At 40.9% G+C, this 14,315-nt stretch overlaps 1 protein-coding gene across 33 annotated transcripts in view; it reads left to right on the top strand.

Moving 5' to 3' along the window:
• The window catches only part of SCML4 (Scm polycomb group protein like 4), a 120,169-nt gene that overhangs the window by 59,326 nt on the left and 46,528 nt on the right, over positions 1 to 14,315 (top strand). For 3 of the 33 annotated variants that reach the window (XM_021937678.2, XM_021937676.2, XM_021937677.2), the window contains exon 2: positions 6,563 to 6,672. The exons of the other annotated variants lie outside the window; for them this stretch is intronic. The gene's annotated coding sequence lies outside the window, so the exon portion shown is untranslated. The remainder of the gene's footprint in view (positions 1 to 6,562; positions 6,673 to 14,315) is intronic. 33 annotated transcript variants of the gene reach the window in all.

Here is a 14,315-nt window from a genome sequence, read left to right as displayed (position 1 = left end):
AGAGCAGGAGCCCTCTCCACCTCCTCACCAGTCTCAGCCCCTCTCTGGATACAGACCAGCATCTGAACCCAACAAAGAGTTGGTGGGAGAAAGCCCCAGCATCCGAATCCTATCCCACCTCTTTTGCGTCTCTGAAAGGCACAAGAAAGGGTGGGCTATTCCACTTCCATCTCCAAGCATCTCCTTCTGCTTTCACTGTGATGAAGGCAATCTATTCTATTTGGGTAATTTTACTTTCCTAAGAAAGTGTTAGTGCAATGATTATTTAATTAGAATCCCAGAATTGACCAAAGCTGACCTCAAGACCAAACGGTACCAGCCCTTCCATCTCTTGGGTGTTTAATATCTTCCCCCAAGTGCAGAAGGAAAAAGGTATGAGTAGACCTAGTTACGGGCTGACTCCTAGGAATGAAATTAGGTCACTGGCCACGAGATTCTTGTTATTGGAACCAATTTGCATTTCCAGCAGGCAAGTTTTTAGACTAAAGTTTGAGGTTAAACATGGTAAGTTATTCAATTTCTTCTAACTTTGCTCCCCTGCAGCATCTCCTCAGAACCCCAAGGGAGTTTTGTATGAAGAAAGAATGTGAGTTCCAAGGAGAAATGTGTCCACAAGGAAAGCTATGGGCAGGGACATGGACAAAGTTAGTCTTCCTTAAATAGAGGTGGGGAGTTATCTAGTCAGCTTGGGCTGCCGTACCAAAATACCATAGCCTGGGTGGCTTCAATATAGAAAATAATTTTGTCATCGTTCTGGAGGCTGTAAAGTCCAAGATCAAGGTGCAGCAGGATTCAGTTCTGGTGAGGGCTGTCTTGGCAACGGCTGCCTTTTTACTGTGTCCTCACATGGCAGAGAGAGCAAGCGCTCTGACCTCTCTTCCTCTTCTTTTAAGAACACTAATCCTGGCCAGGAAGTTTCAGTAGAAACTTCCAGAAAATAAGAATCATCCATTCATTGCTTATTTTTCTCTTCATCCTGTTTTTCTAATTCTGATTTTAAAAATTCAGGCAATGCGGCTGGGCGTGGTGGCTCACCTCTGTAGCCCCAGCACTTTGGAAGGCTGAGGCAGGCAGATCACTTGAGGTCAGGAGTTTGAGACTAGCCTAGCCAACACGGTGAAACCCTGTCTCTACTAAAAATACAAAAATTAGCCTAGTATGATGGCAGGTGCCTGTAATCCAAGCTACATGGAAGGCTGAGGCAGGAGAATTGCTTAAACCTGGGAGATGGAGGTTGCAGTGAGCTGGGATGGTGCCACTGCACTCCAGCCTGGGTGACAGAGCGAGACTCTGTCTCAAAAACATACAAAAAAAAGAACATGAATCTCTTCATGGGGCCCACTCTCATGACCCCATCTAAACCTAATTACCTCCCAAAGGCTCCACCTCTAAATACCTTCACACTGGGAGTTAGTACTTCAACATATGAATTTTGGAGGGACACAAACATTCAGTCCATAACAGAAAGGAAGGAAAGGAAGGGGAACATAATCGAAAAAGCAAAAATCTAGGCTGGGCATCATGGCTCATGCTTGTAATTCCAGCACTTTGGGAGGCTAGGCAGCAGGATCACTTGAGCCTAAGAGTTTGAGACAAGCCTGGGCAACATAGCACGACCCTGCCTCTACAAAAAATAAATAAATTAGCCAACTATGATGGTGCACAACTGTAGTCCCAGCTACTTGGGAGACTAAGGTGGAAGGATTGCTTGAGCCCAGGAACTCAAAGCTGAAGTAAGTCATGATCGTGCCAGTGTGCTATAGCTTGAGTGACAGAGTGAGACCTTGAAAAAAAAATCGAGTGCATTTATTTTCTATGGCTGATGTAACAAAACGCAACAAACTAGGTGACTTAAACAACAGAAATTTATTGTCTCAGAGTTTTGGCAGCTACAAGTTCATGATCAAGGTGTAGGTAGTGTTGGTTCTTTCTGAGTCTGTAAGGAAGAATCTGTTCCATGTCTCTCTCCCAGCTTCTGATAGTGTCAGGCTTTCCTTGGCTTGTAGATAGCTTACTCCCCATGTCTTCCCATCATCTTCCATCTGTGTGTGTCTGCCTCTCCATCCATATTTCCATTTTGTATAAGGATACAAGTCACATTGGATTAAGACTCAGACTTATGACCTCATCTTAAGTCGACCATCTGCAGAGACTGTATTTTCAAATAAGGTCACATTCACAGGTACTGAGGGCTGAGATTTCAATATGTTTTTGAGGGGCACATTTCAACCTATAACATCTAATATGACAATCTTTGTCTTTTAATTAGATGTTTAGTCCATTTATATTTTTAAAAATTACCAATAAATTTGGGCTTAAATCTATACTGATTTTTTTTTTTTTTGGTATTCTATATATTCCTTTTACCTGGCTTTTCTGCCTTCTTTTGGGTTACTTTTTATTATTTAATTTTTTCTTTCCCATTCATTGGCGGTCAAGCATTCTGTTTTCTGTTGTATTAACGGTTACTCTAAAAATTACAGCATGCTTACTTATTAGAGTTGTCTAAAGTTGACCATACTTTTGCTTCCTCCTAAATAATACAAGGACCGTAGTATACTTTAATTCCATTTATATTCTGCCCCCCACACTTATATATTATTGTTGCCATACATTTTAATTTTTTCTTTTTTAGCCCATCCAGTCATCATTATTATTGTTCTACAGTCATTTTCATTTAAATTCACCTAATTATTTACCACTTCTAAAAAAGTCTTTATTTTTGCATATCAGACCTTCCACCTGGATTTCTTTCATTTTGCCTGAAGTAAAATGAAAAGCAGCTCCTCTAATACAGGTCCTCTAATGATAAACTCTCAGTTTTTGTTGTTTGGAAGTATCTTTATTTTACCTTCACTTTTGAAAAAAAAAAAACTACTTTTTTTTTTTCTGGGTGTAGAAGTCTAGATTGTCAGTTATTCCCTTGAAGAACATAGAAGATATTATATTTCGCCAGGTGTGGTGGCTCATGCCTGTAATCCTAGCACTTTGGGAGGCCAAGGCAGGCAGATCACTTGAGATTAGGCGTTCAAGACCAGCCTCGCCAACATGATGAATATGAAAATTCGCTTGGCATGGCGCCTGCCTGTAATCCAAGCTACTTGGGAGACTGAGGCAGGAGAAGCACTTGAACCCAGGAAGCGGTAGTTGCAGTAAGCCAAGATTGCACCACTGCACTCCAGCATGGGTGACAGAGCGAGACTCCGTCTCAAAAAAAAAAAAACAAAAACCAAAGGTATTATATTTATATTCTGGGTTCATTGTTGTAGAGAACTCAACTACTTTTCTAGCTTATTTGGGTGTTTCTTGAAAAGTAATCTGCATTTTTAATCTAATTTTAAGATTTTTCTCTCTGTCTTTGGTGTTTTATAATTTCACTTCATTGTGTTGACGTGTGGAATTATATTTTATTCATCGTATTTAGGATTTGCTGAGCTTCCTGAATCTGTGTGTCGAAATCTTTCATCAGTTTTGGAAAATTCTCTGCTATTATCTCTTCAAATATAATCTCCTTTCCATTTTCCAAATTCTTTTCTTCTGAAACTCTAATGCTTCAAACTTCTCATATTCTCCGTGACTTTTAACCTCTTTTCCATAGTTTTCATCTATTGGTTTCTGTGCTGCTTTCTGGGTAATTTCTTCTGACATATCTTCAAGCTCATTAATTTTCTCTTTTGCTATGTTTACAATGCTGTTAAGTCTATCCATTTACCCCTTAATTTTAGTTACTGTATTTCCCACTTATAAAAATTCAATTTGCTTCTTTTTCAAATTTACTGTTTTTTAAATCATCTTTTATTCCCCAGATATATTTTCAAGCTTGTTCTTTATATCTTTATACATAGTATCATAGTTGTTTTTATAATCTAAGTTCAATAATTGAAATACCTTAATATTTTGGGGGTTTTATTGTTGTGTGTTTTTATTGCTTATTCTTTCTTTAGTCATTTGCTTCCTTATGTGCTTGGGTATTTTGGACTGTTATTCATCAACCTTGAAAAATTATTTTTGAGACTTCTTTGAAACTTTTCTCCAGAGATGATGTGTTTTCTTTTGCCTTTCCAGTCACCTGAGACACTGTCATATTGGGTAATTTTTTAACTAAATTCATAGCCTGAAGTTTTCTTGATCACCCAAGTTCTGTGAATTTGGGATGCAAATCTGTGTGAGATCTGGCTTCTGGTAATATCTTCTCAGAGATTCTGCAAATCCCCTCCCTCAGTGTCAAGGCAACTTTTCTTGTAGTCAGATAGGGGTAGGAGAAGATGGGACAAGTCTACAGCTGGCGTGCCATTATCCTGAGGTTGTAGCTCTTAGGGTGAGCCCTGGGCTTCATAGCAATGCCCACGGTCCAGATTACACCTATATGTTGGCCTGGTTATTCTTTATATATGTCAGTTCCTCTACACTTTTAATCATTTTTGCATTTATTTATTATTTGTAGTAGTTTCAATTGATCCTAACAACCAGTTTTCCATCTTACCAGAAACAGGACTTCAAAGAATTTAGAATGCTACATTAACATTCCAAATACGGCACTAACACTGGTTTTGACACAAATTCTTTAATGTTTTCAAAAATAATCTAATGAAAGTTACACACACAACATTATGAGTTGGGAAAAGCTTAGAAACGAACAACTGTAACCCATTTAATGGCTTTGGAAGATGAAGCTTAGAGGAGCTGAGTGAGTTGCTCAGAGTCCCATGTGAGTTGGCAGCAGAACCAGGACTAGAATGTCAGTTGTTATCTCTAAGACCTGTATTCTTGCCACTGCTCTGCAGTGCGGTGGCAACATGTAGGTGACTGAAATTATGTCCAGGAATTATGGATTATTTCCTTTTCTTCATGCCTCTCCCAAAGTTCTGCACAGAAATTTTACTGTGCCATTCTGAAGGTTTATTACTTTAGTATTAGAGAAGGAATGTTTTGAAACTTAGAGGCAAAGTCAGTATTATTGCCCAATAATAAGTCTAGTTAGTAAGTTAACCAAATCAGCAATAAGGAAATAAATGCTGATGTTTTATAACATAATAAAAATGTACTATTACAGCAAAGATTTTGTGAATAGATGTAGACATTTTCCTGGATGTTGTGCTTTCTGTCACCTGTCACTTCAGTTCCATCTCAAAGTATACCCTAAATCCAATCAATTCTTTCTACCTCCCTACTTCCACCCTAGTTTAGCCACCAGTGTCTCTCAGCTAGACAACGTGATACCTCCTTAGCAGTGTTCTTTTCTGCACTTTGCCTCCACTTCCCCATCCATTCTGCCTAACAGCAGCCTTATTTATGTATTTATTTATTTTGAGACAGGGTCTGGCTCTGTCTCCCAGGCTGGAGTGCAGTGGTGCAATCTCGGCTCACTGCAACCTCTGCCTCCCAGGCTCAAACCATCTTCCCACCTCAGCCTCCTAAGTAGCTGGGACTAAGGTGCATTCCACCACACTTGGCCAGTTTTTTTTTTTTTTTTTGTATTTTTTGTAGAGACAGGGTTTTGCCATTTTGTCCAGACTGGTCTTGAATTCGTGAACTCAAGTGACCCTCTTGCTTCAGCCTCCTAGGATAACAGCACTCAGAGATTCTGATGTGAGCCACTGGGCCTAGCACCATATTTATTTTCACAAAATGAAAACTAGCTTATGTGTTTCCCTGCTTAAAATCCTGTAATTATTTCCATCACTCATAGAATAAAATCCAAACTTGTTATCCTGACTGTATTTGTTTCCTTAGGGCTGCTGTAACAAAGTACTACCAACTGGGTGGCTTAAAACATCCTTTCTGGAGGCTGGAAGACTGAAATCAGGCTGTCAGTAGGGCCATGCTCTCTCTCTGAAGACTCCAGGGGAGGGTCCTTTCTTGCCTCTTCCTAACTTCTAGTGGTTGCCGACAATCCTGCTGTTTCTTGGCTGTCAACACATTACTCCAATCTCTGCCTCTGTTGTCACATAGGATTCTCTCCAAACAGGTGTCTGTGTCTGTATCAAGTTTTTTTCTTCTTATAAGCACACCAGTCATTGGGTTAAGACCAACCCTAATGCAGTATGCACTCATTTTAACTTGATTACGTCTGCAAAGACCCTATGTCTAAATAAAACCAGTATTTGTAGGTACAGGGGATTAGAACGTAAACATATGTCTTTTTAGAGAGACACAATTCAATGCATAACACCAACTTAGAAAACTGCCATTATCTCATCCTAACCACCTAGCTTGACCTCACCTTGCACCATTCTGACGCTTGCCCACAGTTCCAACCACTCTGGTTTCTTGAAGAAGCGAAGCTTTAGAATGTTTGCACAAGCTGTTCTGTCTGCCTGGAAAGCTTTCTCCAGTCACAGCAGGCTACCTCTAGCCACTCGGATCCTGACTTAAATGTCACCCCTTTATAGGCCTACCCTGGTCACGTAGTTGCTCTCATCGAGAACAAGAAGTTTATCTTCCCCATTCATAGCTGAATCTTCAGCACCTAGAACAGTTCCTGGCACATAGTAGGTGCTCAAGAAGTTTTTGTTGAACAAATGTCTGTCTGATTGAATGAATTATTGTTTTTCCTTTTTAGATTTGGCTTAAATGATGCCACTTGGAAAGGATAGCTATTACATGAGCAACACTTAGGAACCATTTCAAGATGGATTGGAAGCATGATTTGCAGAGGGGATCATCTGCGAGGTGTGAGGAAAAAGGGTGGTTTTGCAGAGATTTCTGAAGATGTGACCCCAAGAGATAAGCATGGAAAATGTAGATGGGTTCCAGGAAAGATGGGCAGTTTCCTCCTGCTGCCATCACTGCATGAACAAGAAACTTGGGACTTATTTGCATTTCTGGAATTTCTAAAAGTAACAATAATAATACACCAATAATGACAATTAACATTTATTGAGTTCTCATTTTGCATTATGTAAACTTCTGCATTTAATTCTTACTACATCCCTGTGTGAGGGCTATTATCTTTACAGATGAGGAAAGGCAGGCCCTGAGTGCCTAAGTACTGAGCGTCAGAGTCAGCAAGAGGCCACGCTGGACATTCAATCCAGATGCAAAGCTGGCATCCCTTTGCATGTGCCCTAAACACATTTTAAAATTTTGCTTTGTTGGCTTACCCTCTGCGAATGTGCCAGCAGCCTCTATACATCCTCATCCTTCCTCAGCCACACTCTCCATCCTCAGATTATCCACTTCTTGCTGCCAGTCTGTCAAACAATGTTTAGCTAGCATTTCTGTTACTGCCAAAGCCAGAGGTTTCTAGAAAAATCCTTGAGTTTTACATCAACCGACCCTCTCCCCTTTAGTGTCCTCTTGGCCGCACATCTCAGTTTTCCCCCAAATCCCCTCCCAATTCTTTCCAGTGGTGTTCTAGCAAATGTTTAGAGAAGGTCCTCCCTTAAATGACAGCTGGAGTCAGAAATTCCCCAGGCCCATATTTTGGTTCTATAAATGGAGAAGAAAGATGAGCTGATTCCAGGTTCCTCAGTCCCTCTGGTGGAGACTCCAGCTGGTAGGGACACTTTGCCCTGTCGCTTTGTCCCAGCAGTATTCTCTAATGAGGCAAAGCACAGACCCTGCCTTGGATGAGGGGTCACCACACCTGCTGGGTTGAGGTTTTGAATCTCACATAAATGTGGCAACTGTACTTGCACTTGGGCAGGGATGTTGGCTTTGAAGGCCCAGGATTAGCTCCTGTATGTCAGAGCATGGCGTTCTGCGCTGTAAGCTCCTTCCAGTTCTTGCTGCCAGGAAGAGGCCTCTCTTCTCTCCTCCTCTCCATTTACCCAGTTTACTCTGCCACATCCTGTTTTTAATATTTTGAAAACAAACACTATTTTAGAATAGTTTTCAGTTTACAGAAGTGTTGCAGAGATAAAACAGAGAATTCTCACGTACCCCGCACTTGGTTTCCCCCCACTGTTAACATCTCATATTACTGTGGTATGTTTGTCACAACTAGCGAACCCATCATAATACTTCATTATTAAATAAAGTCAATATTTTACTCTGATTTAATTAGCTTTTCCCTATTCTATTCTATTCCAGGATCCCGTCCAAGATACTACATAACATTTAGTTGTCATGTTTCCTTAAGGTCCTCTGGGCTGGGAAAGTTGCTCAGAATTTCCTTTTGTGATGACTTTGGCAGTTTTGAGGAGTACTGGTTGGGTATTTTGTAAAACGCTTTGCAATTTCAGTTTGTCTCATGTTTTTCTCATGATTAGACTAGGGTTAGGGGGCTTGGGGAAGAAGATGCCAGAGGTGACGTGGCATTTTCATCATATCGTGAGAGTACATGCTAGTGACATGACTTATCACTGATGATGTTGACCTCAATCATGTGGTTGAAGTCTTATTTATCAAGTTTCTCCATTGTAAAGTTACATTTCCCCTCCATTTCCATACTGTACTCTTTGGAAGTACTCACTGTGCACAGCCCATTCGTAAGGAGTAGGGCGTTATGTTTCACCTACTTGAGGGTGGGATGTCTACATAAATTTGCAATTTTTATGCCTGTGAGAGTTGTTTGTTCTTTCCCTTTTATTTACTGAGTCAACCACCTATTTATGTCCGTGTGGATTCATGAATATTTATTTCATACTTTGAGTTACAATCCATTACTGCATTATTTATTTGTTGTTCCTCTTGGTCCGAATTTGGCCATTGGGAGCTCTTTCAGTTGGCACCCGTGTCCCTGTAACCAATCCCCACCATTGTGTGTGTTTTGTTTCCTTAGTATTGTCTTACTTTCTGGCATTACAAGATGATCTGGGCTCCCCTTGTATATTCCCTACCCTAGTCCTAAAATTAGCCATGTCTGCAAGGAGTTTTTGCTCCTTATATTAAAGAACGGTAGAAACTCTGTTTTATTTTGTCCATTTAAAAAACAAAATAGACAGCATTTTTGTTTTTAGAAACCTAAGGCAACAACAACAAAGACAAATGCCCTGCCAGAGAAGAGGTTGGATAGGTTGCAACAGACAGGGAGCCCCCCATTCCACTGGGGAGAGGTTTGTGCTGATGGACTGGGCCCCTCATCACACCACAGCAATGTTTCTAGCCAGTGGGCTCATATCTGTGCTCTTCTATTTCAGGACTTTTCTAAAATCATGGGTGACTCCCTTTTCTACACTAGGCTACTTTTTATTCTTTATATTAAGCAACGAGATTGAAATTTCTGAATGCTAAGTCAAAAGGGTATTTCTACTAGTGATTTATTATCTAGCAAAGGATATTTTTAAAAAGCCATATACTACCCATAGTTGCTTGTGACTTTTTCTTTCATTCAAAAGGTCTAGCAGTTGTTTTACAGATTGGATGAATACAGAAGGTTTCCTTGCAGTTAGGCGATTTAATCTAATCCCTGTAATTTCACTTGGGCGGAAATGGACAGAAATAACAGCCAATTATAATTCCATTACTTCATTTGAGGTGGGTTCAATGAACAGATTCCTTTCTAGTAACTTTTGTTTTGTTTTTTTTGAGACAGGGTCTGTCTCTGTTGCCCAGGCTGGAGTGTAGTGGCATGATCATAGATCACTGCAGCCTCGATCCTGGGTTCAAGCAATCCTCCTGCCTCAGCCTCCCGAATAGCTGGAACAGCAGGCACATGCCACCATGCCTGGCTAATTTTTTTAATTTTTAGTATAAACAAGGTCTCACTATGTTGCCCAGCCTTTTCTCCAGACCTCAAGCAATCCTCCCGTCTTGGCCTCCCAAAGTGCTGGGATTGCAGGTGTGAGCCAATATGCCTGGCCTCTGATAAATATTAGAATGGTGAGAAAACATTAGATGTTAAAGTCATTAGGAAGTTTATATGAACAGTAAACAGTGTCTGGATACTTACGTTTTAGTCATCATCATCATCATCGTCATTTTTCTAGGGAAGAGTCACAAGTATCTTTGTGTGATTTGCTTAAAGACCATAGAGGAAAAAATAATTTGCCAATTCCATTTTTCCCCAGTGAGCATTATTATCTCTGTGTTGGGAGTTAAGGGCTTTAAGCTTGTGAAGGAGGATTTAGCCAGGATTATCCCAGAAGTCACTGCCTGAAGTCCTCAGGAACTCTGTCACCACCAGCCTCTCCATCACAAGACATGGAAAGCGGGATATCATTCCTGGAAAAGCAGTCAGGGGACCCTTGGTGCATGGCCTGCATAGATAGGCATGATGGCCACCACCCTCATGACACTTGGCAGATGAGGAAGTCACACCAAAGTCAGAGTCACTGAGTCAAAGCAGGTTTATGATCTCCCATTCCCATGACTGAGGTTTCTTTTAAATTATGTTTATAATATTTAGCAGTGTATTCCTACAGGATATGTCCTTTAATTTTGAAATGTCACACTCAGAATAAGATGAAATCTCTATTGTTAATTATAGTTTCTGATTAATATAGAGGTTCCCTTGAGAGCCTCAAATTCAGCACCCATTTAGCACTGTGCAGCCAATGTGCTTGCTGTTGACTGATCTCATATCACATTCATTTCTGCACATCCCAGTGCCCACTCAATGCAACTCAGCAGCCGTGCTCCACTCCCCAGCCCTCCTACTCTCCCAGTTCATGACCACACCCACCTCCTCTGTCCTCCCACTCAGCTTCCATATCTCGGGGAAATTGGAAGCCATGGGAAGAAACCTTCGGCAAGCTCCCACCTCCACATCCACCCACCCCAGCATTCAAACGTCTATATTCTGTCTTCCTTCTTGTTGCAATAGATGGAAAGTATGTGTTTCTTCTTAGGCCACGACCTCCCTCATGCACTCCTACCCTCTCACCTACCCTCTCACCTACTCAAAGCCCTTTCATGCTAGCAGTTCTCCACACAATCTTCTGTACAATCAACTTTTCTCTCTCTACTGGATTATTTTAATCAGCATTAAAACACTATTTTTTCTCCCATCTCAAAAACAAAAAACAAAGAATCCTTAAAATTAATTTTTAAAATTTTGCTAAAAAATACATAAAATTTACCATTATTTCTAAAATTTACCATTATTGAGTTTGCCATAAAACTCAATAGTGTTAAGTATATTCACATTGTTGTGCAATCAATCTCCAGAACATTTTCATCTTGCAAAATTAAAACTACCCACTAAGCAGTAACTCCCCATTCCCACCTTCCCCCAGTTCCTGGCAACTACCATTCTACTTTCCGTCTCTATGCATTTGACTTTTGGCTATTGTAAATACTGTTGCCATGAACGTGGATGTGAAATATCTCTTGGAGACTCTATTTTCAATTTTCAATTTTGGGGGGTATATACTCAGAAATGGAATTGCTGGGTCATATGGTAATTTTATTTCTAATTTTTTGAAAAACTGCCATACTCTTTTCCACCAACAGTGCACAAGGATTCCAGTTTCTCCACATCCTTGCCAACATTTACTATTTTCTGGGGGGTTTTCATTTTGTTATTTTTTGTTTTGTATTTTTTTTTTTTTTTTTTTTGATAGTAGCTATCTTAATAGCTACCAGCAAGGTGGTATCTCATTGTGGGGCAAAAAAATCTTCTAATCCCACTTTGTTCCTTTGCTATGGCTAGTTCTCTGCTCCCTTTTTTGACAAAACTCCTTGAAAGAGTTGACTTTACTTACTGACCCCAGTGCCTCTCTTTCCGTTTTCCCAATCAGGAGCTACCCTATTTTAAAATCTCAACTCAAAGTATAACTCCTCAATTGCATTTCCCATGCCCTTTGCTTCTTTATTTTCACCATTGCCTCTTATCACCTTCTAACATACTATATCGTATACTTATTTATTCATTTATTGTCTCCCCGCCCCGCCGGCCATTAGAATGTCAGTTCCATGAGGGCAAAGATTTCTTCTTATTCCAGTTCAACCCACTGTGCCACCACCTTTCTTGTTAATAAATTGCTAAATCTAATGGCCACTCCTAGTCTTTCTTGTCTAATCAGAGCATTTAGCATGGTTAACCACTATCTCCTCCTTGAAAGAACCTCTCCGTTCACTCCCATACTCCCACCCTCTCCCAGTTTTCTTTCTACCCCATTGGGTGCTTTTTCCTGATTTCTTTTGCTTGTTCCTTTCTCATTTCTCCAGGCTCTTTGTGTTGGAATCTTGCAGGGCTCAGTGTTTGGATCCTTCTCTTCTCCATCTACACTCACTTCTCTGATGATCTCTTCCATTATTATGGTCTGACATACCAACTCTATACTGATGATTCCCAAACATACGTCTTCATTTAGGCTCTCCCCCAGAACCCTATACTCTACCAGATGCAACTGTCTAGTAATATCTCCACTTGGACGTCTAGCAAGTATCTTAAACTCGACACGCCCAAAACTCACCCCTGATCTTCTCTAGCCCCCTCCACTCTATCCTCCTTCCCTTCAAAACAAACAACAACAACAAAAAATCTTACTCCACCTAGAGCCCTCCTGGTGTCAATGCTTGAAGTCATCTTTGACTTCCTTCTTTCTCTCATATACCACATTCAATGTGTTGGTAAATTTTGTTGGTTCCACCTTCAAAACATGTCCAGGATCTGTCTACTTCTCATCACCACCACTGCTATTACCACAATCCAACCCACTGTCATCTCTCAGCTACTGTAGGTTAGTGGTCCTCCCACTTTTGCTTCTTTCAGTCTTTTCTCAAGACCACAGTCAGAAAGACTGTTGGCCGGGGGAGTGGCTCACACCTGTAATCCCAGCATTTTGGGGGGCCAAGGCGGGTGGATCATGAGGTCAGGAGTTCAAGATCAGCCTGGCCAACATGGTGAAAGCCTGTCTCTACTAAAAATACAAAAATTAGCTAGGTGTGGTGGCGGGCACCTGTAATCCCAGCTACCTGGGAGGCTGAGGCAAGAGAATCATTTGAACCTGGGAGGCAGAGGTTGTGGTGAGCTGAGATTGCGCCATAGCACTCCAGCCTGGGCAACAAAAGCGAAACTCTGTCTCAAAAAAGAAAGAAAAGAAAAGAAAAGAAAAGAAAAGAAAAGAAAAGAGAGAAAGAGAGAAAGCAAGAAAGCAAGAAAGCTGCCTCAGAACCTTGGGGCTTGATATTGACATTGCCTGGAATATTCTTTCCCTAGACACTGTATGACTTGCTCCCTCACCTCCTTCAAATCTTGGCTGCAATTTCACCCAAGAAATGCCTCAACCACCTTATTTTAAAGTGTCAGCCTAAAGTACAACTCAATTGCACTTCTCATGCCCCTTCTCTCCTTATTTTCATCATCAGCTTTTATTAACATCTAATCTACTATATCATTTACCCATTTATTCTGTTTTTTGTCTGTCTCCCCTTAACAGAATATCAGTTCCATGAGGCCAAAGATTTTTGTACGCTTTGCTTCTGCTGTTTCCGTAGCAGCTGTAAGAGTGTTGGGCATGAAATAGGTTCTCAATATATATTTGTTGAATGAATAAATGAGTGAATATAGAATGACTGGGGAAGTAGCAGTTCAAATACTATTTCTCCATGACTATTATTAGTATTCTATCTTAAAAATCCAGGAAGAAAGTGAAGATATAGATGAGGACTGCACACATGTTAACAATAGGACATACAACCTTGCTACTCAAAGTGTGGTCCATGGACCAGCAACATCAGTGATACCTGGGAGCTCATTAGAAATGCAGAATCTCCTGTCCCAGCCCAGAACTCCTGAATCAGAATCTGCATTTCAACAAGACCCTCTAGAAGGCTGATTGCAAAAATTGAAAAGCTTTGGTGTTGGGCAAGGGTCCCCAAACTTAACTGTGTATTAGAATCTCAACATCTTTAAACACTCCGGATGTGCGGGTCTCACTTCCAGAGACCGACTTAATTGGTCTGGAATGAGGTCTAGATATAGGTCAGAGGTGAAGACAGGGACATGACTGACTTTCTTCATTATTTTTGGGTAGAGAGCTAAGATTAAAAGCTTGTCTCTGTACTAGTCTTGATATAAAGAGTAACTTGTTAATATGGATATCAACCAGTCGTCAACTATTCATCTTCCCCTTACTCCATAAGAGCAAATTTCAACTCCTCCTTTGTGGTTTCAAGTGAAATCATCAAGGTGGCCGCTGCTCATTCTCATGTCCACATCCAGGCTAGTTTTGTCACTATGCTGCAGGAAATAAACACAGCAGTATCTCAGCCTCTTGGAGGAATGGCTCCTGCTCTCTTTTCCAGCAGGATCCAGTGATTTTTGTGAGCAGAGAGCTTGGGAGAGAGTGAAGAGAGCTTCAGGGTTGGTCTCTGGCTGGGTGGATACAGGGAAAGCCCTGTCTACAGGATTCTAGGGAACACAGGGGTGCAGGCTGGAAACTCTCCTATCCTGCATTCGCACTCAAAGAGTTCATGGATGCCAA

Source organism: Papio anubis, chromosome 6 (genome assembly GCF_008728515.1).
Source record: "Papio anubis isolate 15944 chromosome 6, Panubis1.0, whole genome shotgun sequence".
In the NCBI taxonomy this organism is placed as follows: Eukaryota; Metazoa; Chordata; class Mammalia; order Primates; family Cercopithecidae; genus Papio; species Papio anubis.
Note: the sequence above shows the minus strand (reverse complement) of the source record. Positions and strands in the feature narration are given on the sequence as shown.